The sequence below is a fragment of the Mustela putorius genome, unplaced genomic scaffold (assembly GCF_011764305.1).
Source record: "Mustela putorius furo isolate JIRA1106 unplaced genomic scaffold, ASM1176430v1.1 tig00003858_pilon_pilon_pilon, whole genome shotgun sequence".
Lineage (NCBI taxonomy): Eukaryota > Metazoa > Chordata > Mammalia > Carnivora > Mustelidae > Mustela > Mustela putorius.
The window spans coordinates 31,600,982-31,627,413 of record NW_025422010.1 but is presented as its reverse complement, the minus strand read 5'-3'; the positions used below and the strand labels follow the sequence as shown (position 1 = coordinate 31,627,413).

General features: G+C 36.0%; 1 protein-coding gene across 5 annotated transcripts in view; it reads right to left on the bottom strand.

The window, feature by feature from the left end:
- The window catches only part of KIAA1328 (KIAA1328 ortholog), a 322,870-nt gene that overhangs the window by 88,922 nt on the left and 207,516 nt on the right, over positions 1–26,432 (bottom strand). The window lies entirely within an intron of this gene.

Sequence of the window (26,432 nt, the reverse complement as noted above, 5' to 3'; positions counted from 1 at the left end):
CTTCCCTGCCTGTCAAATAAATAAATAAAATCTTAAGAAAAAAAATCATTTCCAGAATTAATGTCTAGTTCATTGGCATATAACATGATGATTTTTTAAAAAGATTTATTTATTTGAGACAGAGAGACAGAGAGAACACATGCACAGGGAGTAGGGGGGCAGAGGAAGAGAGAATCTTACACGGATTTTGTCCACCCTGAGCGTGGAGCTGGTCAAGCGTTTGATCTCATGACCCCGAGATCATGGCCCAAACTGAAACCAAGAGTCAGATGCTAATGTGACTGCACCACCCAGGCACCACAAATTCTTTTTTTTTTTTTTAATTTAAATTTTAAATGCAATTTATCCATCGTTAGCTTCCTCGTACTTCCACAGTTTTCCACAAAACTTCAATTTTATCAATAAATGTTTAGCAGGATTATCTATTTGACCTTTTACTGCCCTGAGATATAAATAAACTAAACTGGAAGAACTAAATTTATTTATCTCTATTTATGAATACATGTCCATACATGCATATATATGTATATTTTAAATAAACTCCCACCTATTTTTTTACTTCAGCTTTCTTGTACCAATGGTTGTTCCACTCTTTCTAGACAAAGATCATTCATCTTTGAGAGGAAAAATAATTGGGTAGTGTTTTATTATCTTTGCCATGTTTAAAACATCACAGGTTCTAAACAATAAACCCAAAATGGTTGCCCTTAATCCTTTAAGCAAAATCAAACAACATATTTTAGTTATGCATGGCATGTTTTAAAATTCTAAACTTGGGCACCTGGTTGGCTCAGTGGGTTAAGCCTCTGCCTTCAGCTCAGGTCGTGATCTCAGGGTCCTGGGATCGAGCCCCACATTGGGCTCTCTGCTTAGCAGGGAGCCTGCTTCCCCCTCTCTCTCTGCCTGCCTCTCTGCCTACTTGTGATCTCTCTCTGTCAAATAAATAAACAAAATCTTAAAAAAAATAAAATTCTAAACTTATTTGGAACTTAGTGTATTTGATAGACTGCTCACTGAAGTTCTTATATTTACCCTGAGATGAATCTTCCTATTTTTGTAGCCATAGTTTAAAAATATCTTTTTTTAATTCCTCAATTAATTTATGTTTGCATGGTCAGAATTATACTTTTGATAGTTTCCTAGCTCTTTGGACTCCTACCCTTTTGGGTCTCAGACAAGAAATTCACATTTCTTCTCTCACGTTCTTAAGTTTTGGTTATGCATCTAATTACGATAGAGTTTTCATTTGTCATGAACTGTGCTGAACATGACAACTCCTCTGATTGCCTTTGCCTCCTTTTAGGATATGAAGTGCTAACAACAGGCAGTCAAGAATTCTTGAGAGTGGAATAAGACTTCCAGTTTTCCTCTCTCTCTGATTTTATCCAAATGCTCTATAGTATAGTAAAAACATGTGAGAATGCTTTCTCTCTTAAATCTGACAACTATCCCATGTTTTCTTAAGAAAGGCTGAGGAAACCAAAGCTTTGCAAGGTTAAATAATTTGCTCAAGTTCATATAACTAGTAAGTGGTAGAGCTGGAGATATTAAATCATTGTACTACACTGACTTATAATGATTCCGGATTATGAAATTCCATACCTGTGCATATTTTCTTTACCTCTATCACCACTTCAATGTCCTAAGAGACATTTTCAAAAAGGCAGTATAAATTCAATACAGATCTTCCTCAACTTATGATGGGGTTATATCTTCATAAACCTATCATGAGTTGAAAATATGTTAAGTCAAAAATACATTTAATACATTTTACCTACAGAACATCACAGTTTAGCCTAGCCTATCTTAACATGCTCAGAATGCTTACGTTAGCCTATAGTAGGGCCAAATTATCTAACACAAATCCTATTTTATAGTAAAGTCTTGAATCTCTCATAAATGTATTGATTACTGTACCAAAAGTGAAAAACAGAATAGTTGTCTGGGCCCAGAATGGTTGTTAAGTGTATCAGTTATTTAACCTCATGATTGCAAGGCAGACTGGGAGCTGTGACTTGCTGTACTTGTCCAGCATCATGAGGGAAGATTGTAGGTATATCACTAGTCTGGAAAAAGATCCAAATTCAAAATTCAAAGTAAATTTTCTACTTAATTCACATGGCTTTCACACCGTAGTAAAGTAAAAAAAAAATCCTATGTTGAATTCTGTATTTCTAAAGTCAGTTGAACATGCAGTGCTACCATATCTCTTTCATGTTTTCCTGGTCAGCTGTCTTTCCTTCTCTGAAGCTCTTCATAGCAGTAATTTCAAGCTCTTAAACTCTTCAAACCTTCAATTCCACCCTCATTCAGCCCTGTACATTCCTCACCACTTCTACCACAAGAAGAACATCTAACCTCTTGCTTCACAGGGAGAAGTGAGAGTACTGTGTGGGAACGCCTTCAACAACCTGCTAACAAACCTGTGCATTATTTTATAAGGAAATAAATAAGCAAATAAAAGCCAAAACATCTGACATTACTATTCTTGTGGAGGACATCTTAGTAAGTGTCACTGGGATTTGGTGTAACTAAAGTCTGTTTATAGTCCCATCTTATTGCTAAAGTAGTGCAGCTACCATTAGATCACACTAAGTAGATATTGAATAATTAGTACACTGTAAAATTGTAGTGTTATTTAAAAATAACCTATCCTTTCTGATTCATTTGCATAATATCCTATCTTTATGCTTTTCTGTTTTTGAAATTAAAATTTTTATTTTGGAATAATTTTAGATTTCCAGGAAAGTTGCAAAGATATTACAGAGACCATCCCCATACCTTTCACCAAGCTTCCCCTAAAGTTAACATTTTACAATGGCATGATTTATTTGCCAAAACTAAGAAAACAACATTGGTACATTACTATTAATTAAACTCTAGACTATTAGGATTTCATCTGTTTTTACACTTATGCCTTTGTTGTTGTTGTCCCAAGATCCGTTCCAGGGTATCACACTGTATTTAGTCATTGTGTCTTCTTAGTTTCCTAATGTCTGTGACAATTGCTCAGTCTTTGTCTTTAATGACTATATCTGACCAGTTTTGAGGACTGGTTGGGTATTTTGTACAATGTTCCTCAGTTTGGATTTGTCTGTTGTTTTCCCCATGATTATACATATTTGGGAAGAACACTGTGGCAGTGAAGTTCCCTCCTTATCACATCATACCAAGGATTACATGATATCAACATGACTAATCACTGGCCATTTGATTAAGGTAGTGCTCACCATATTTCTCCACCATAAATTATGCTTTTCCCTTTCCATATCCTATTTCTTGGGTGTGACTCATTAAGCCTAAGCTCACGCTCAAGCAGAGTCAGTACTAAGTTCTACCTCCTGGAGGGAGAAATATTTACTTGGAATTCTTCTGAAGGAAGATTTTTCTCTTTTCTTCTATTTGTTTATTCATTCAATAATTTATTCATATCTGTAAGGTCATTTGTACTTATTTTATACATTGAGTTATAATACAATACACTGTTTTGTTGCTCAAATTGTTGTGGTTTTGGCCATTGGTAGCTCTTTTAGGTTGACTTCTCTGTCCCTCTGACATGCTCTCATTCTTTTGATTTTTAAGCACTTCCTTGCTTTCTGGATCAGGCTCACCTCTCTTTTTCTTTGCACCACCCATAAAATTAGCCATTTCTCTCAAGAGTCCTGGTTTCTTTTATTGGAGAATGGGATTTAGAAACCAAGATCTGGATGCTGGATGCTTATTGCCACTGGGGAATCACTGTTCCTAGGCCCTCTCAGCAGACATAGCTACAGAATATATATTATGTATACTAACCTGTATATAATTTTATTTTTGTATATATTCATTAGTGTATACACATATGCAAACACACCATGGACTGAATTATGAGGGGCCCTAACTTCCAATGTGATGGTTTTTTTATTTGTAGATGGAGCCTTTGGGAGGCAATGAGGTTTTCATGAGTCATGAGAGTGAGGCCCTGATGATGGGAACAGTATACTTAGAAGAAGAGACACCAGGAAGCTCACTGGTTCTCTGTTTCTACCATGTAAGGGCACAGTTAGAAGGTGGCCATCTACAAGCCAAGAGAGCCCTCAACATAACCTGAACATGCTGGCATCCTGATTTCATACTTCCAGGCTTCAGAACTGTGAGAAATAAATTTCTGTTGCTTAAGCCACTTAGTTTTTGGTATATGGTTATGACAACCAGAGAAGATTAAGACAACACAAAAATGTGAAAATATACTAATGTCTCCAACTCTAATCCAGTACCACAGCATTCATTCTAGCCATATATTATTTTTTCAATTGATAGACTGTAGGTGTCCAGTATTAGCAGCTGTCATGGTATTAGTAGCTGTCATATATCTTACTGGCATAGAAATTTACTCTGGATATGGATTTTCCTTTTGTGTATACAATGCTTCTACCCATGGACCTACAGAATGTCCTACCCACGATCATGGTATTTTACCCAGCATTGTCTCTGATCAAGGAACTTACATTTGCTATGAAGTACTACAATGGGACCATACTAGTGGAATTAATTGGTCTCACCATATCCCCAATTATCCTAAAGCAGCTATCTTGATAGTATAGTGAAATGGCATCTAAAGGCTTAGCAACAGTGCCAGCTAGGAAGGAATACCTTGCATGGCTTGGGAAAGGTCCTATAGGATATTCTAAATATCCTCTAAGTCAGTGCCAATATATGGTACTATTCCTGCCATAGCATAGTTACGACTCATAAGTCCAAAAAAGAAAGGTTGGAAATGGGAGTGGTTCTACTCACTATTTCCCTAAGTGATCTATTAGCAAAATTTTTGCTTCGGTTCTTTATGACCTTGGGATCTGTTGGTCTAGAGGTCTTAGTTCCAAAGGAGGAATATCCCCACCAGGAGATGTAACACTGATTCCACTGAACTGAAGTAGACATGGCATGTTTCCACTTTGGCTCTTCATGGTTCTAACTTAATAGCCTAAGAAAATGGTTACTATTTGGCTGGGATGATTGAGCTAAGAGGGAAATGGGTTGCTACTACACAATGGAGATAAGGAAGAGGATGTCAGGAATACAAGAAATCCCTTGGGGTGTCTCTTAGTACTAAGTCCTCTGATTAAAGTCAATGGGAAGCTACAAAAAAATCCAATTCAGATATGATGCTAATGGCCCACGCCCTCAGGAATAAAGGCTTGGGGCACCTTATTGGACAAAGATCCATAACTAGCCAAAGCATTTGCTGATGGCAAAGGGAATATGGAATGGATAACTGAAAAAAAGTAGTTATAAATATAAACTACAGCCATGTGGACAGTTGCAGAGATAAAGACTAATATTTCTTCCTTATTTTGAGTATGTCGGCATATGCATATTAACTAAATTTTTTGTTTCTTTCCTCTCATTCCTTTATTATAAAACATAAGATGCATTAATCATAATTTATATCACATCACAGCATTAAAATTACAGGCTAGCAAGACAATGACCATCAAACTAAGACTTCACATCCTCTTCTGGGGACTGGGTTTTTCAGCTGTATGTGGGATATCTGTATCACATTAGGTGGAAGTATGCCTTTCTTAGTATCTTTATTGGAGATTAAGTATGGTTTAAGGAGATGTGCACAGGTGTCGAGCTGACACCAGGTGTGCTATGATGGTCTTTATGTGTCAACTTTGCTAGGCTATATTACTCAGTTAATTAGTCAAACACTAATCTAGGGATTGCTGTGAAGATATTTCACAGATATAATTAAAATCCATAATATTGGATTGGTAGCAAGATGGCAGAGGAGTAGGAGACTTAAATTTCATCTGGTCCCAGGAATTCAGCTAGATAGTTATCAAACCATCCTGAACACCTATGAACTCAACAGAAGAAAAGAAAAGAAGAAAATTCTATGAATAGAAAGGTGACCACTTTCTGGAAGCCATATTCTATCACTTCATTGTATTTAAGCTTATTTTTTGTATATATATGTCTTTCTTTCTTTAAAATTCTGGGATACAGTTTCTTCTAACAGACCAAAATATACCCTAAGTCTAGTGTATGGCTTTGTTCTAGTCTCCTGCCTTATCACATTCTCTCCTTTATTTTTCTTTCTTTTTTCAACCCACTTCTTATCTTATCAATTCCTTTTCTAAAATATTTTTAAAAATTTTCATCTTTACAGTCATATTCTATCCCTTCATCATACTTATCTATCTATCTATCTATCTATCTATCTATATGCTTTTCTTTCTTTAAAAGTTTGGGAGGCAGTTTCTTCTAACAGATCAAAATACACCCAAAATCTAATGTGTGACTCTGTTCTATTCACCAGCCTGATTGTATTCTCTCTCTCTTTTTTTTTCCCTTCTTTCTTTTTCCTCTGGTTTTGGGTTTCTTCAGATTTGTTTAGTGTATATTTTTCTGGGGGTCATTGTTTCCCCTTTAAGCATTTTGATCTCTCATTAATCTATTCTTCTCTGGACAAAATGACAAAATGGAAAAACTCACCTCAAAAAAAAAAAACAAGAAGTAGTCCTGACTGCCAGGGACCTAATCAATATAGACATCAGTAAGATGATGGAACTAGAGTTCAGAATAACAATTATAAAGATGCTAGTTGGGCTTGAAAAAGGCACAGGAGATGCTAGAGAATCCCTTCCTGGAGAAATAAAAGAACTAAAATTTAACCAAGTTGATATCAAAAAGGCTATTGAGGTGCAATAAAAAAATGGAGGCTCTAACTGCAGGATAAATGAGGCAGAAGAGAATTAGTGATATTAGAAGACCTGATGATGGAGGATAAAGAAGCTGAGATCAAGAGAGATAAACAACTACTGGATTATGAGGGGAGAATTTAAGAGCTAAGTGATATCATAAGACAAAACAATATTAGAATAATTGGGATCCTAGAAGAAGAAGAAAGAGAGAGAGGGACAGAAGGTACATTGGAGCAAATTACAGTGGAGAACTTCCCAAATTAGGGAAGGAAACAGGCATCAAAATCCAGGAGGCACAGAGAATCCCCCTTGAAATCAATAAAAATAGGTCAACATCCCAACATCTAGTAGTAAAACTTAAAAGTCTCAGAGACAAAGACAAAATCCTTCAAGCAGCCTTAGACAACCTATAACAGCAGAAAGGCCAGACTGGCAGCACACCTATACACAGAGATATGGCAGGCCAGAAAGGACTGACTTCAGAGCACTATATGAGAAAAATATGCAGCCAAGAATACTATATCTAGCTAGGCTCTCATTGAAAAGAGGATGAGAAATAAAAAGCTTTCCGGACAAATAAAAACTAAAAGAATTTGTGAACACTAAACCAGTCCTATAGGAAACATTGAAATTGGTCCTCTAAGCAGACAGAGAGCCTAAAAGTAGCATATCGGAAAGGAACAGAGACAATATGCAGTAACAGTCACCTTACATGCAATACAATGGCACTAAATTCATATCTTTTAATAGTTACGCTGAATGTAAATAGGCTAAATGCCCCAATCAAAAGACACAGGGTATCAGAATGGATAAGAAAACAAGACCCTTCGATATGTTGTCTACAAGAAACTCATTTTAGACCCAAAGACACCTCCAGATTTAAAGTGAGAGGGGTGGGAAACAAATTACCATGCTAATGGACATCAAAAGAAAGCTGGGGTGGCAATCCTTATATGAGATAAATTAGATTTTAAGCCAAAGACTATAATAAGAGATGAGGAAGGACACTATATCATACTTAAAGGGTCTGTCCAACAAGAAGATCTAACAATTTAAAATATCAATGCCCCTAACATGGGAGCCACCAATTATATGAACCAATTAATAACAAAATCAAAGGAACACGTTGACAATAATACAATAATAGTAGGGGACTTTAACAGCCCCTGCACTGAAGTGGACAGGTCATCTAGGCAAAAGATTAATAAGGCAATAAAGGCTTTAAGTGACACACTGGGCCAGGTGGACATCACAGATATATTCAGAATATTCCATCCCAAAGCAACAGAATACACATTCTTCTCTAGTGCACATGGAACATTCTCCAGAATAGATCACATCCGGGGTCACAAATCATCAGGTCTCAACTGGTACCAGAAGATTGGGATCATTCCCTGCATATTTTTGGACCACAATGCTCTGAAGCTAGAACTCAATCACAAGAGGAAAGTTGGAAAGAACTCAAATACATGAAGCCCAAGACATCCTACTAAAGAATGAATGGGTCAACCAGGAAATTAAAGAAAAATTGAAAAAATTCATGGAAACACATGAAAATGAAAACACAGCTGTTCAAAATCTGTGGGACACACCAAAGGTGGTCCTGAGAGGAAAGTATATAGGAATACAAGCCTTTCTCAAGAAACAAAAAAGGTCTCAAGTACACAACCTCACGCTACACCTAAAGCAGCTGGATAAAGAACAGCAAAGAAAGCCTAAACCCAGCAGGAGAAGAGAAATAATAAAGATCATAGTAAAAATCAATGAAAGAGAAACCAAAAGAACAGCAGAACAGATCAACGAAACTAGGAGCTGGTTCTTTGAAAGAATTAATAAGATTGATAATGCCCTGGCCAGACTTATCAAAAAGAAAAGAGAAAGGACCCAAATAAATAAAATCATGAATGCAAGAGGAGAGATCACAACCAACACCGAAGAAATACAAACAATTATAAGAACATATTATGAGAAACTATACGCTAGCAAATTTGACAATCTGGAAGAAATAGATACATTCCTAGAGACATATAAACTACCAAAATGGAACCAGGAAGAAATAGAAAATCTGAGCACACCCATAACCAGTAAGGAGATTGAAGTGGTCATCAAAAATCTCCCAACAAGCAAAAGCCCAGGGCCAAATGGCTTCCCAGGGGAATTCTACCAAACACTAATTCACCTGAAACTGTTCCACAAAATAGAAATGGAAGGAAAACTTCCAAACTCATTTTATGAAGCCAGTATTACCTTGATTCCAAAACCAGACAAAGACCCCATCAAAAAGAATTACAGACAAATATCCTTGATGAACATGGATGCAAAAATTCTCACCAAAATACTAGCCATTAAGATCCAATAGTACATTAAAAGGATTTTCACCAGGATCAAGTGGGATTTACTCCTGAGCTGCAAGGATGGTTCAATAGCCACATCAATCAATGTGATACAAGACATTAAAAAGAACAAGAACCATATGATACTCTCAATAGATGCTGAAAAAGCATTCGACAAAGTACAAAATCCTTTCTTGATCAAAACTCTTCAAAGTGTAGGGATAGAAGGTATCAATACCTCAATACCATCAAAGCCATCTGTGAAAAACCAAGAGTGAATATCATTCTCAGTGGGGAAAAACGGAGAGTTTTTCTTCTACGGTCAGGAACACAGCAGGGCTTTCCACTGTCACCACTACTATTCAACATAGTACTAGAAGTCCTAGCTCAGCAATCAGACAACAAAAAGAAATAAAAGGCATCCGAATCAGCAAAGAAGAAGTCAAACTCTCATCCTTTGCAGATGATCTGATACTTTATGTGGAAAACCCAAAAGACTCCACCTCAAAACTGCAAGAACTCATACAGGAATTCAGTAAAGTGTTGGGATATAAAATCAATGCACAGAAATCAGTTGCATTTCTACACACAAACAACAAGACAGAAGAAAGAGAAATTAAGGAGTTGGTTCCATTTACAAATGAATCCAAAACCATAAGATACCTAGGAATAAATCTAACCAAAGAGGCAAAGAAATCTGCACTCAGAAAACTATAAAGTACTCATGAAAGAAATTGAGGAAGACACAAAGAAATGGAAACACACTCCATGCTCATGGATTGGAAGAACAAATATTGTGAAAATGTCAATGCTACCTAGAGCAATCTACACATTTAATGCAATCCTTATCAAAATATCACCAACTTTTTTCAAAGAAATGGAACAAATAATCCTAAAATTTGTACGGAACCAGAAAAGACCCTGAATAGCCAGAGGAATGTTGAAAAAGAAAGCCAAAGCTGGTGACATCGCAATTCCAGACTTTAAGCTCTATTACAAAGCTATAATCATCAATACAATATGGTAATGGCACAAAAACAGACACATAGATCAATGGAACAGAACAGAGAGCCCAAGAAATAGATCCTCAACTCTATGGTCAACTAATCTTCAACAAAGCAGGAAAAAATGCTCAATGGAAAAAAAGATAGATTCTTCAAAAAAAGAGTCTGTGTTGGGAAAATTGGACAGCCACATGCAGAACAATGAAACCGAACCATTTCCTTACATCACACACACAAATAGACTCAAAATGAATGAAAGACTTCAATGTAAGAATCCATCAAAATCTTGAGGAGAACACAGGCAGCAACTTTTTCAACCTCAGCTGCAGCAACTTCTTCCTAGAAACATTGCCAAGGGCAAGGGAAGCAAGGGCAAAAATGAACTATTGGGACTTCATCGACATCAAAATCTTTTGCACATCAAAGGAAACAGTCAACAAAACCAAAAGACAACCAACAGAATGGGAGAAGATATTTGCAAATGACCTATTAGATAAAGGGCTAATACCCAAAATCTATAAATAACTTACTAAACTCAACACCCAAATAACAAATATTCCAATTAAGAAATAGGCAGAAGACATTTCTGCCAAGAAGATATCCAAATGGCCAACAGACACATGAAAAAGTGCTCAACATCACTCAGGATCAGGGAAATACAAATCTAAACCACAGTGAGATACCACCTCACAGCAGTCAGAATGACTAAAGTAACAAATCAGGAAATGACGGATGTTGGTGAGGATGCGGAGAAAGTGGAACCCTCCTCAAATAGTTAAAAATAGAGCTACCCTACAACCCAGCAATTGCCCTACTGGGTATTTACCCAAAGATACAAATGTAGTGATCCAAAAGGGTACATACACACCAGTGTTTATAGCATCAATGTTCACAACAGCCAAACTACGGAAAGAATCCAGATGTCTGTAAATAGATGAATGGATAAAGAAGATGTGTATATATATAATGGACTATTATACAGCCATCAAAAAATGAAATCTTGCCATGTGCGATGATGTGGATGGAACTAGAGAGTATTATGCTAAGCAAAATAAGTCAATAAGAGAAAGGCAATTATCAAAAAATAACTTATTATTTCATTTATAATTTCTCACTGATATGAGGAATTTGAGAAACAAGATGGAGGATCTAGGGAAGGGAGGGACAAATGAAACAAGATGAAACCAGAGAGAGAGACAAACCGTAAGAGACTCTCAGTCTTAAGAAACAAACTGAGTGTTGCTGGAATGGAGCAGGGTGATAGGGATAAGGTGGCTGGGGGATGGACACTGGGGAGGGTATGTGCTATGGTGAGTGCTGTGAATTGTCTAAGACTGATGAATCACAGACCTATAGCCCTGAAATAAATAATACATTATATGTAAAAAAAAAAAAAAATCCGTAATATCTTAGGGAATTTTCAAGGGCCTGATTAAATTTCTGGAAAAGTCTTAAATGTAGAGCTGAGGCTACCCTGAAAAAGAAGAAACCCCTCTTGTGGATGGCAGTTTCAGCTTGTACCTAAGAGTTCCAGCCTGATCTTCCTGACAGCCTGCCTGCCTTATGACTTCAGACTTGCTTAGCATAAGCCTATTTCTTGCAATACATCTCATAATACACGTCTCCTACGGCTTCTATTCTCTGGTTGACCCTGACTAATGCAGTCCTTCACCATGTCACATGATAGAACAAAGAAAGATTCTCTTTCCAACAAATAGCCCAGGGCTCAGATTCAAGGTTAAAGGATTAAAGCTTGCAGACACTGTTTACCAAAGGAGAAAATGCCAAATAGCAAAAGCAACACGGAAATCAATCCTCTTCACCACAGGAGCAATGTGAAAAACAAATGAGTTGAGTTCAATATGAAATTTTCTCTGTAGGATTATAAAAAATTAGCACTGTTTCATATGTAATAGCCAGTCCTTCAGAGACAGGCATCTACCTACAACAAATCATGGGCTAATCAAGATCACAACCATATCCTTAGACACTTTATGATCAAAATGTATGCTCAGAAACACAGTCATTGTTTCTTTTCATCTTATCTTCAAAGAAAACTCCAGTTACTCTACCTACCCAGGATGTCTCTACATACATACTTCTACAAATAAAAGAATGCACTTGTTTTTTAACCTTTGTGTTTGTATGTGATTATCCTTTGTGTATTCCATTGTCTTGAATTCAAAAATCAATTTTTTAACTATATCCAGGCATTTAGAAAAGCCATTTGAAGCTACTGCTAATTAAAAATTGTTTATGGCAACGAAAAATTGTATATCCTCTCAGAGAGAGCTCTTGGGACTTCTGAAAATAAGAATTAAAAAACTGACTTAATAATCACGTCTTTACCTTGTTGCCTCCATCCTTTTAAAGGCATATAAATATCTTATATGCCAATGTAACGTTTTGGTAAAATGTCTTTGCCTTCCATCCATTCTGCCTGACTCTTTCTTGCCACTGCAAAATACCTTATGTGCAAATACTTCAGTTGTATAAATGAAACACAGCAATGTTTACTGATCCCTTTCAAATAAAAATCTTACATACCTGTAGGAAGAAAAAAGGAATCAAGACTTGGACATATCAACTAGATCCAGAAACAGTCCTTCGGGTACTACCCACCATTTGATACCGAAATCTGCAGCTGTAGGCTTTAGCCTAATCTCTATTAATTGGGGCTTGCAAAAAAGATGGTAACAAAGAAATCACACTTTTTTAACCAGCTGAACCTCCGAGACTATTGTTTTTCTGTATCTCCTGGGAAACAATGTTCACTATGCAAGATGCCACCCTTGTTCCAAATCAGGACAAGAATCCATATGTTTCAGATTGGAAACAGGATAGGCAGTTACCATCTAAACAGAAATCAAACTGCTCTTATTCCAAATAAAACTGGGAATGAGGTTATCAAAGTAAAGCCGACTCAAGTGGTAATGAAACTTCCAATTCCCCAATCCCACTAATGTTGTCTGGGAAGAAAATTACTTCTACGAAGATTTGTATATGTTTGTTAAAGTGAAGGATAAAAACCACCACGGCTCTATTCATTTGTGTGCAGCAAATTAAATGTAAATGATTACACAATTTATTATCCAGCTCCTTGTATTTAACCAGTGGTAGCAGCAATATTCTTCAGGAAATTACTCTAATTTCTGTAGATGATGCTCTCTACCCCCTGCCCCATATACATATAAATCAGACCCTAGGAAAATGATATGCAGCCAAATAATCTAATATCCTGCAAATCCATGAATTGCCATCTTAGAAAATATTTATCTCACAAACCCACTGTATACTAAGAGGATATAATTAAAAAATTATCCAGTGTCAAGAACATGTAGATTTTACACATGAAGGTAATTCTAAGGATATGCTATATGATGTACGAGGGGACAGTGGGTTTGTCCTTTCCTATTTGAGTGCCATGAATATCCAAAGTAAAAAAGCATGTGTAGACAATAGCTGGGAAGAACCTCGAGTAGCCTTATGTTTTTGTCTATTAGTCATCACTGAGAAACTGTGCTTGTGGGGCACCTAGGTGGCTCAGTTGAGTGTCCAATTCTTGATTTATCAAGTTACCATTCACCAGGACATAAGTCTCATGAATAGAATTTGAGTATTTGCTACCTCTTGTCTTAGCATTGTATCTATTTTTGAATACAGAGTAGGTGGTCATCTTAAAGAATTAAGTTTTAAAAAGCAATTACCAACTAGAGGAAGGGGTATGTGGGCAGAAAAATCTTGAAGAAAGAAGGCTGATATGGTCTAAGAGTATGAAAAACTTTGTAACATTTCTTTTGTTCTTATCTATTTTGAATACTGAATAATATTAAAAATAGTGGAAAAAATTTTTAAGTTATAATGAGATAAATTTATATGCCATATATACCATATACCATAAATTTTAAGTTATAATGAGATAAATTTATATACCATTTATATACCAATGAGATACATTTATATACCATAACCATACCTTATACCAATTTACAGTAATTCTTAGTAAGTTTAGAGTTGTGTAACCATCACCAAAATATAATTTTAGAGTAATTCTAACACCCCCAAAAGAAACCTCATACTCATTTGCAGTTGCTCCTATTTTCCACTCTTTGTACTAGGTGATCATTAACTGACATCCTTTATCTACAGATTTACCATTTCTGGACATTTCATATAGACAGAAGACACAATTCACAATCTTTTGTGAGACCTTTTTTCAGTTAACTTGTTTTCAACGTTATCCACATTGTAGCATGTATTAGTACTTTGTTCATTTTTATTGTCAAATATTCCCCTGTATAGATACACAACATTTTATATATCAATTCATCAGTTGCTAGACATTTGGGTTATATCCACTTTTTGGCTGTTATGGATAATACTACCGTGAGAATTCATAGAGAAGTCTTTGTGTAGATGAATGTTATCTAGGAGTGGAATTGCTGGATCCTGTGGTAATTCTATGTTTAAGTGATGATTTTTATATTTATCAGAAAGGCAAGTGATTTAAAGAGTGGAATATGGGTCTAAAGAAAGTACTAGGTTGTTTTCTTTTTATTATGGCTCAAAATTACTTGAGAGATTTGAGAGATGATAGGAAGATCACTATACAATACCTGATAATTTCTCTATTATTGAAGCTATATGACATTCAATTAATAGCAAACATTTTTTTCTCATTTTAGTTATGCTTTATAGTGGGATATCTTTGAGTTCAATTTTACCAATGACATCCCACCCATGTTAATCAGTCAGGTTATTAAAGAACTCTGAAATACTGGAGAAATGTAATCTTTTTACCTGAAGAATTCTTTTTTAAAAGACTTTATTTTTCAGAGAGAGAGAGAGAGAGAGAGAGAGCACAGCAGAGGAAGAGGGAGAAACAGACTCCCCACTGAGCAAGGAGCCAAATGTGAGGCTCTATCCCAGGACCCTAGGATCATGACCTGAGCTGAAGGCAGACACTGCTATAAACATTGGGGTGCAGATGCCCCTTCAGATCACTACATTCATATCTTTGGGGTAAATACCTACTAGTGCAATTGCTGGGTTCTAGGGTAGCTCTATTTTTAACTTCTTTTGGAACCTCCATACTATTTTCCAGAGTGGCTGTTTCAGCTTCCATTTCTACCACCACTTTCTCCACATCCTCACCAACATCTGTTGTTTCCTGACATGTTAATTTTAGCCATTCTGACTGGTGTGAGCTGGCATCCCATTGTGGTTTTGATTTGTATTTCCTTGATGCCAAGTGATGTTGAGTATTTCTTCATGTGTCCATTGGCCATTTGTATGTCTTCCTTGGAAAAATGTCTGTATCTTCTGCCCATTCCTTGATTGGATTATTTGTTGTTTTGGTGTGGAGTTTGTTAAGTTCTTTACAGATTTTGGATACTAGCCCTTTATCTGAAAGGTTATTTGCAAATATCTTCTCCCATTCTGTAGGTCATCTTTTGGTTTCGTCAACTGTTTCTTTTGCTGTGCAAAAGCTTTTTATTTTGATAAAGTCCTAATAGCTCATTTCTGCCTTTGTTTCCCTTGTCTTCTGAGATGTGTCTAGTTGGAACTTGCTGTGTCTGAGGTCAAAGAGGTAGCTGCCCGTGTTCTCTTCCAGGATTTTGAGGGATTCCTGTCTCACATTTAGGTTTTTCATCTGTTTCCATTGTTTTTAATTTTTATTTTCCCATGATTAGTTGTCAGAAGACTTTATATATGTGTTGGCTCTTTGGGTTTATTCTTCTGAGAGTTGCCTCTTAGGGTAGTTTGCCTTATTAACTTAAGGGAATTTTAATAATTTTTATAATACAGATATAACACTTCTTAATCATCCCTTTAATGACTTCTTATTATACCTTCCCCTGAGATTTTTCCAGGTATCTCTTTCCTCCTCCCAGATACTGTCCTTAACCAGCCACCTTTCTTAGTAGATGATTTCACTTCATTTGCTAATGAGAAGATTGAGATTTTAAAAAATCCATTGCACCAATATTTTATGAACACATACTATATGATGAATATTTAATCTTCATAACCTATAGAAGATATGTTATAATGTATCATATATAACAAGACACTGTGATCCTTGCCCTCATGAATCTTAAAGTTGGGTGGTGGTGGTATGAGAATTCAGAATACTAAAACAGGGAACAATGAGAGACACATGCTATACATAGGTGATCAGGAAAGTACCCTCTTAGGAGATCATATTTAAGCTCTCATCTAAAAAAAGTTAACACAAGGAAGAACAGGGTTAAGAGTGCCAAAGACAGCTATAGGTATGCTGCAGCATATACTAGAAACTGAAAGAAGACCAAGGCTAATGAAATTGGAATATAGGATTCAAGGAAGAAAAAACATAAAGGAACCTAAAGGCCATGGTAAGAAGTTCAAATTTTAAGAAAGGGTCAGTAAACATTTAAGAAGGAGAGTTGTATGAAATGAGGTAAGCAGAAGGTGATCGTGTAGAATATTCTAAGACAGGCAAAAGATTTTAGATTTCATTCTACATGATTGAGGAATCTGAAAATTTTAGGCTGGGGTAGACTGTTATTTTTAAATGATCTTTCCATCTGCTGTGGAAAATGAATTGTGTGCGGGTAAGAACAGAACTCTTTATAGAATATAGAAGCTCAGTCTACGGCCATACCACCCTGAACGCGCCCGATCTCGTCTGATCTTGGAAGCTAAGCAGGGTCGGGCCTGGTTAGTACTTGGATGGGAGAATATAGAAGCTCAGGTTTGAACTATTGTTGGGAGGAATACATACATTTTGGAGGTAGAATAGAAATAAAACAATATCTTGGGGCACCTGGGTGGCTCAGTGGGCTAAAGCCTCTGTCTTCAGCTCAGGTCATGATCCCAGCATCCTGGGATGGAGCCCTGCATTGGGCTCTCTGCTCAGCAGGGAGCCTGCTTCCCTTCCCCTCTCTCTGTCTACCTCTCTGCCTACTTGTGATCTCTCTCTGTCGAATAAATAAATAAAATCTTTTTTAAAAAAAGAAATAAAACAATATCTTATGGATTGCTTGTGAGGGGAGAGAGAAGAACGGAGAGAAGTGAAGGACATTTTTTGCCTTGATTGGCTAGTATTTATTGAAATGAAGTTTTGGATGGGGTGAATATGAAGTGGGGGGTAGAAAAGGGAAATTTAGCTTTATTATCTGTAAGATACCTACCAGACAGTTTAGTAGAAGTCTTGTACAGACAAGATCCATGGGTTTAATGATTAGGGGGAAAGGTCAGTCCTGTAGAAACAAATTTGGGAGCCACTAACATATAGATAATATTTGAAGCCAAGGACCTAGATAAAGTCACACTGGTAAAATGTGTAGAAAAAAGGGAAGAAGGGGTAGGTGTAAGTACAAGTGGAGAAAGAGAAGCCTATAACAATTAAGTGAAAGGTTGACCAGTGATAGAAATTAATCATCCTACCCTTTTTAGGACTGGGCTCCATCAATTACTCATCTTGCAATCTTTTCTTTCACCAGTTACTTCTCAGGATTATCAATATTTCAAATCATTCCTCACTCCAAAATCATACTCTTTCAACCAAATTTCTGCTTTTCCTCTTTTGCTTCTATGACACGGCCCTAGCCCGTTTCTTTGACAGCTTTTCAGATTGTCACTCCTGTTTTTTCAGACTCTTACACCTAGGCATTTTCAAAGGTTCTGTTTACATTTCTCTGAACTTTTTCTCAGAAACTAATACTCATTCCTACAGGGGCAACATCAATCTAGATGACTCCCAAATCTAAACCTCTAACTTAAATTTCTCTTAGGAGATTTAAATTCAAATTTCTACTTATATACTAGGTACCTTGGATTGGAAATCCAATCTGTTTAATAATTAGATAATCAGGTTAGAGATGGAAGAAACTGAAAATCTAGTTGAAGTTTCTGTTTATAGGCAAGGGGACTGAAGAGCATAGCATTATCTTTAAAGTCACTGGCTAATTTCTGGAAGGACTAAAACCTGGTATTCTTGACCCTCATTCCAATGGTCTTTAAAATAAAATTAAGCATCGCTATCACAAAATCAATTCCTTTTCCTGACGTTTTTATTCTTCCAGTCACATGGATCCAAAACCTTTGTTCTGATATTTAAACCCATTCATAATGTAACCCAAGTTATGATTTTAATCTTAATTTCATTTTCCCTTGCACTTCCTGTAAAACTAAAGTATACTTCCTGCTATGCCCTTCACATACCGTGTGATTATCTTCCTTCACTCAGACTCTCTGCATGTCTTCACCCACATGAAACACACATACACAACCAAAGATGCCCCTAACCCATCGAAATTTTATCCTATCTTTTAGGGCTTGTTTCAAATAGTACATCTTCAAAAACCTTTCCTTAATTTGCGTTTCCTTTGTAGCCCTTATACTATCTAATAGGTGATAAATATTGGGATATTTGCCTTACTCTCCTATTAGAGTACTTGATGGTAGGGGATTCTATATGTTTCCTGTAGTACTTAGCAAGCCAGTTTTTCTTGATGGTAGGAGATTCTGTATATTTCCTGTAGTGCTTAGCAAGCCAGTTTTTAAATTAATATTAATAGATGTCTAATAAAAATTTTGTTGCTCAGTATTATACAAAAATACAAAATGGTCAGATTTTTAGAAATCTGCAGAATTATAGAATTAATGTTAATTTGTAAGGGTCATCTTTGCATAGCCAACAAAAAGACACCAAAGTAACTAAAAAACAAACCAGAAAACCTATAAGCAATCAGAGTTCTTGTGACTCTTTAGGTCATTATCATCTTTCATGTGGTAATTATCTTCCAGTGGTTTGGCTCAGCTGTGCCCTACTATTTGCTCTTATTTGTCATTAAGGCCTCACATATTATTTATTTTCATTCTATAGCATTTATGCAGGAAGGCAGCAATGTAAGCTCCCTTGCCTGTGATTCTTCCCACAGATAATAGAAAATAAATTGCAATTAGATTTTGGTAATTGTATATAATTAACTCAAAATGAGCTGTTAATTATAAAAAATATGTTTTTCACTTCCTCATTATCTCATTTATTTTAGTTCCAAATTCTTAATGCCTCACTTGAGTAAGTTTAATATTTTAAATACACATTTTTAATACTAAGGTAATTTAAATTTCCAAATAAACAAAATTTAACTTAAAATTAAATTTTATCTAGGGAATTCCACTGGCAAAATCAAAAAAGCTTGCAAGGTAGAAAGAAGATCATTTCCCACAACAATTTTATATTATATTTTCTAAAATCAACAGACATTTTTTATTTAAATCATTCTGCAAAGGCTTCTCAAGCTGTATGTATTCTCCCTTGACCCCTTGACCCATCTCTACCTCTTTCTGGGTTAGTGAAGACTATCATTTTCATAGCCAAATGAATCAAGGAGACAGATGAATTCATTGCCTTTACTTCTTTGAATCTCACATTAGATTAAATAATTTAAGTGCTGTTGAGTAAGAATTCTTGGATTTCCAAAGACTGTCAGACTTTGGAAGCAGTTGCCAGAGTTTATTCAAACTCTTACAATGTAGATTAATATTTTAAAAGGTCTATGATATGATAAAAGGCATATTAGGAAATATTTTTTTGGAAGCAGTGTATAGTCTTCCCTCGTTTTTATCATAATTGGAATGTAGGACATGCATGCCCAGGTGCACTTAAACTTTTAAAACATGTCCATCTCTTACACTGGAGTGCTAGTTTGTAAAGCACTCACTCCACTTACCCGAACAGCAGTGATGAAAACTTTCATGAGTTGCAAGCAGGAGTATGCATTGCTACAATCTTTAGGAAAAGAAAATTGGCATGAACTATTACAATTTATAACTCTAACTTATATCAAAATATCTTTATGTAAAAATAGCCTCTGACTTATTCATGTTGGGGAATTTATTCTAAAAAAATATATAAGTACCTGAACATAAGGCTATAAGTACAGTCATGCTTGTTTTAGTCTTATGCATAGTGGTAAAGAACTTAAAACAACCTGAATGCCCAAAAATAGAAGTGCTGGATAAGTTACAGTATATAAAGAAACCACAGACTAATATGCTTTTATAAAAAAACAAGTTAGTATTTTTATTAATTTTCTATTGCTGCTAAAATGAATTATCACAAATTTATTGGCTTTGACAACACAAATGTATTGTTCTACAGTTCTGTAGGTCAGAAGTCTGACACAGGTCTCACTGTGAGGTATAGGCTATGTTCCTTTCTGGAGGTCTAAGAGAGGATGTTTCCTTGCTCATCTGGGTTGTTGGCAGAATTCAGTTCCTGGCAGTTAGAAGATTGAGGTCCCCATTTCCTTCATGGCTGTCAGCTGAGGACTGTCCCAAGCTTCTAGAAGCTACTTGCATTCCTTGGCTTGTGACCTCCTCCCTCCATTTTCAAAACCAGCAATGACAGGTTAAGTCACTCTTGTGCTTGGAATCTCTCCTTCTCCTTTCCTTTCATCTCTTGGACGCAGCACGGACCCACTTTTGGGGGCTTGTAATTAGACTGGGCCCACCCAGATAATCCAGGATAATCCAAACATCCAAAATATATCATAGTATATCTATAGTTATCGAAGTATAACTAAAAGTAAATTGGAATATTACACACTGGACCACATGAACGTAACATATATATTCAGAATATTCTATCCTGAGGTGCCTGAGTGGCTCGGTCGGTTATGTGTCTGCCTTTGGCTCAGATCATGATCTCAGTGTCCTAGGTTTAAGCCCAGCATTTGGCTCCCTGTTCTGTGGGGAGCATGCTTCTTCCTCTCCCTCTACCACCTACCCTGCTTGTGTTCCTTGTCTTTCTCAAATAAATAAATAAAATCTTAAAAAAAAAAGTACTTTCTATCCCCAAACAGTAGAATATACATTCTTTTCAAGTATACATGGAACATTCCCCAGAATAGATCGCATTACACCAAAAAAAAAACCTGAAATTGGGGCACCTGGGTGGCTCAGTCACTTAAACGTCTGCCTTCGGCTTGGGTCATGGTCCCAAGGTTCTGGGATCGAGTCCCACACCTAGGGCTCTCTGCTCAGTGGGGTGCCTGCTTCTGCCTTTACCTCTGCCTGCTGCTCTACTTGTGTTCTCTCTCTCTCTCTCTGGCAAATAAATAAATAAATGAAATCTTAAAAAAAAAAAAAAAAAAACCCAAACTCTGAAATCATATTATGCATCTTTTCTGAACACAACAATATGAAACCAGAAACCAGTCATAAGAAAAAATCAGGAAAGAACACAAATATATGGAGGAAAAATAACATGCTACTAAACAATGAATGGGTCAACCAGTAAATCAAAGAGGAAATAAAAATATATAGAGAGACAAATGAAAATGAAAACACAGCAGTCCAAAATCTTCGGGATACAGCTAAAGTTGTTCTAAGAGGGAAGATTATAATACTGGCCAATCTCAAGAAACAAGAAAAATCTCACATAAACAACCTAACTTTACACCTAGAGGAGCTAGAAAAATATGACCAAACAAAACCCAAAGCCAGCAGAAGGAAGGAAATGGTAAAGATTAGAATAGAAATAAATGTAACAGAGATTAAAGAAACAATAGAACAGCTGAATGAAACCAGGAGATGGTTCTTTGAACAGTTAAACAAAATTGATAAACCTTTAGCCAGATTCAATAAGAAAAAAAAAAAAAAAGACTCACATAAGTAAAATCAGAAATGAAGGAGATAGAACAACCAGCACTACAGAAATACAAAGAATTATAAAAGTTATAGGCCAACAAACAGGACAATCTAGAAGAAATAGATAAATTCCTAGAAACATGTAAACATCCAAAACTGAATCAGAAATAGAAAAGTTGAGCAGACCCATTTCTAGCCAATGAAATTCAATCAGTAATAAAAAAAAACTCCCAAGAGAGATGGAGAGGAGAAGTGAGTTGGGGGAATTGGAGGGAGAGATGAACCATGAAAGACTAAGGACTCTGAGAAACAAACTGAGGGTTTTGGAGGGGAGGGGGGCAGGGGGTTGGGTGAGCCTGGTGGTGGGTATTATGGAGGGCACGTATTGCATGGAGCACTGGATGTGGTGCATAAACAGTGAATTCTGCAATACTGAAAGGAAATTTAAAAAGAAAATTAAAGAAAAAAAAGAAACCGAAGTTCAGGACAGATGGCTTCACAGATTAATTCTACCAAACACTTAAAGAAGAGTTAATACCTATTCTTCTCAAACTATTCCAAAACATAGAAGAAGGAGAGCTTCCAAATTCATTCTACGATTACCAGATACCAAAACTAGGTAAAGATACTATAAGAAACCAAAAAGACCAAAACAACCCACCCCTCCCAAAAACAAACACCAAAACCAAAAAAAGATCCAAAGCCAAAAAAATTATAGATCAATATCTCTGATAAACATAGATGCAAAAATCCTCAACAAAATATTAGCAAACCAAATCCAACATTACATTAAAAAATCATCTACCTCTATAAAGTAAGGTTTATTCTAGGGATGCAAGAGTGATTCAATATTCACAAATTAATCAGTGTGATACATCACATTAATAAGAGAAAGAATAAAGATCATATAATCATCTTATTAAAGGGGTTACTATTCAAAATATATAAAGAACTTATGGAATTTGATACCCCCAAAACTGAATAATCCAATTAAAAACTGGGTAGAGAACCCGAATAGACATTTTTCTAAAGAAGACATACATGGCCAACAGACACCTGAAAAGATCCTCAACACTAATCATCAGGGAAATGGAAATCAAAATTACAATGAGATATCACCATACATCTGTCAGAACGGCTAAAATTAAAAAAAAAAAAAAAACAAAAAAAAAACCAAGAAATAACACATATAGGCTAAGAAGTAGAGAATAAGGCCCTCATCCACCATTGGTGGGAATGCAAATTGGTACAGCCACTGTAGAAAACAGTCTGGAATTTCTTGCTTTCTTTTTTTTTTTTTAAGATTTTATTTATTTATTTGATAGAGATCACAAGTAGGCAGAGAGGCAGGCAGAGAAAGAGAGAGAGAGAGAGAGAGAGAGAGAGAGCAGACTCCCTGCTGAGCAGAGATCCCAATGTGGGGCTCGATCCCAGGACCCTGAGATCATGACCTGAGCTGAAGGCAGAGGCTTAACCCACTGAGCCACCCAGGTGCCCTGGAATTTCTTCAAAATATTAAAAATAGAATTCCCATATGATCCAGTAATTTCAGTATTGAGCATCTACTTCAAGAAAACAAAGCCATCTCTTCAAAAAGACACATACACTCCTGTGTTTATTGCAGCATTATTTACAATAGCCAAGATATGGAAGCAACCCAAGTGTCCATCTATAAATGAATGGAAAAGGATGTGGTATATATGTACAATGGAGTATTTCTTAGCCATAAAAAATAATTAAAACTTGCCATTTACAACAACATGGATGGATCTAGAAAGTATTATGATAAGTGAACTAAGTCCATCAGAGAAGAGAAATACCACACGATTTCACTCATATGTGGAATTTAAGAAACAAAACAAATGAAAAGGAAAAATAAAGAGAAAAACCCCAAACCAGACTCTTAACTATAGAACAGAAGGGTGGGGGAATGGGTAAAAATAGGTAAAGGGAACTAAGAGTACAGTTATCTTGACAAGCACTGAATAATGTATAGAATTGCTGAATCATTATAACGTACACCTGAAACTAACGCTGTATGTTAATTATATTGGAATTAAAAAAAAAAAAAGATGTGATGCGTGTGGGTGTGTGCACGTGTGCCCACATGCACCCCCCCGAATATCAGTTAGTCAGAATGATATCTTTTTTTTTTTTTTTAATTTATTTGACAGACAGAGATCACAAGTAGGCAGAGAGGCAGGCAGAGAGAGAAAGGGAAACGGACTCTCTGCTCAGTAGACAGGCCGATGTTGGGATCCATCCCAGAACCCTGACATCATCCCCCAAGCTGAAGGCAGAAGCTTTAACCCACTGAGCCACCCACTCGCCCCAGTCAGAATGATATCTTGCCATTCATGACAACACAGATGAACTAGAGGGTATTCTATAATGCTAAGTGAAATAAGTCAGACAGAGAAAGACAAATACCATATGATTTCACTCAGATGTGAAATTTAAGGAGTAAACCAACCAAACAAAGAATAAAGAGACAAACAAAATATACAGAACAAACTGATGGTTACCGGAGAGGAGGTGGGTAGGGGGATGGGTGAAGTAGATCGAAGTGATCAAGGGTATGCTTACGCTGATGAGCACTGAGTGATGTACAAAATTGTTGAATCATTATTTGTATACCTGAAACAAATATGACACTGTATGCTAACTACACTTGAATTTTAAAAAGTTGGATATGAAACAAAATATGTAATATAATACATATCATATACCATAAAGAAATAAGATCTAGAAGTTATGTATTTTCTTTAGATGATGAGATTATAGGTATGAGTTAATTTCTTCTTCTGGCTTATCAGCATTTAAAGGAAGCAAGTAATATATATAGCAGGATTACAGAGGGCTCCAGGAGGGATATCTTAAAAAACCAAAAAATAAAGAAAAAAGAAGGGAATAAAGCAGCAAAAGAATGTAATGAAGACATGATAGAATAACTAATGTGTTTAAATATATTCAGAGTATTAAACTTTCTGGGTGAGTTTGGGAATTATAAGATGTGAGAATGTAAATTGTGCAAGGTCAGAAATTTTTCTTTTGTGCATTGCTACATCCCCCAAAGTTTAGAATGTGTCTAATACCTTGCAGGAAACTTTATAAATATTTGAATGAATGAACAAATCAACGAGTACACAGAAAATTAAATAAGGTATTTCTAAGCTCTAAAGAAAAAAATTATATGGAAATTAAATTTAATAATCATATAGTACATGGACCTGCTGTGTATAAAATAGATACAATCTTATTGTAACCATCTTATGATATAGCTATATTGCAAGGACAGAATGAAGGGAAAAGGGAAATATTATTTTTACACCCGTGTATGGGTATGTATATTAGGGGGGAAGTGGAAAAGGAAAGGAGGGGAGAAGGAAGAAATATGAGGACATGCGAGGAGAGAGGGAGAAAGCCAACAGATGGTTATCTGTGAGAGCTAAGTCACCATCGTTCATAGAAGAAAGCTAGTACTCAATGCCTACAGAAGTCTGTTTTTCAGAAATGTGGATATAATGCTAGAAGAAACAGATAAAAGAAGAAACATCTAAAACAGTCAAAACTTCTTCTCTCTGAAGAGTGAAAATTGGGAGTACTGCTTCTCCACTGCAGAGGAGGCTGCTATTTTGCATAAGCCTTGTTTAACTAGTGGAGTTTTTAAACTATCCATGTGCTTGATATCAAACAGTAAAAATTAAATAAAAAATAAATTACAGCAAGTCATAAGAAGACAAATACTGTATGATTTCACTTATATGAGGTAATGGAGTAGTCAAACTTATAGAAATGGACAGTAGAAAGGTGGTTGTCAGGTGCTCCCTACCGGGAGAGGAAATGTAGAGCAGTTTGATGGGTATGGTGATTCAATTTTGCAAGATAAAAAAGTTCTGGAGATTGGTTACATAAAAATGTGAATATACTTAGTACTACTGAACTGTACACTAAAAAATGGCTGAGATGGTACATTCTGTGTATTTTACCAAAATTAAAAGATGGCAGAATTGTCTGAAACGAGAATTCTTAGGTTTTTTTTACACTGGATGAGTAGTTTCTATAGGACCAAACTCCCATAGTTAACAATTAAAACACTGGGAAGAAAAAACAAAAACAAAACAGAACAAAACAAAACAAAAACCAAACCTGAAGCACTGAAGAGTCATTGAAAACAAGCAGAAACTGGAAGAGGATCAGCACTTGAAAAAAGACTGGCACTGGGAGAGTTCTTCATTTTTTTTTTCTTTTTTTTAAATGGCTTTCAGCTGAAGGTCAATCTTAAAGAACCAGAGGACAGAGTCTGAGCTGACCAAAGCACATGAAAAGAGAAAAATCCTGGAGAGGTAAGAGAGAAAGACCGAAAGCCTCAAATTCTGTGTAACAACCCTGCCAGTTGTGGCTGACCCCTGAACTACCTGCAAATAGGGCAGACTCAAACATCTGCCCCAATTAAAAGAGCTCAGCAGTGATTTTCACTGTTGCTCAAGGGAAACAGAGCTTGCAATTTGAATTCAGTTAAGTAAACTGCTTGCTACCATATAAAAATTAACATTGTTTAGAGGGTTTATAATTGAATTCCAGAGTCATTCACAATACTAGGAAACAATAAAAAAATTTGCTAAATGTACAAAGGAATGTACAAATGTACAAATGACCAATACTCAAGAGAAAAGTTGACCAATGAGACAAACCCCAAGATGATTCAGGTGTTAGAATTGGAGAAAAGTATTTTAAAGGAAAAATATACTTGTAATGAA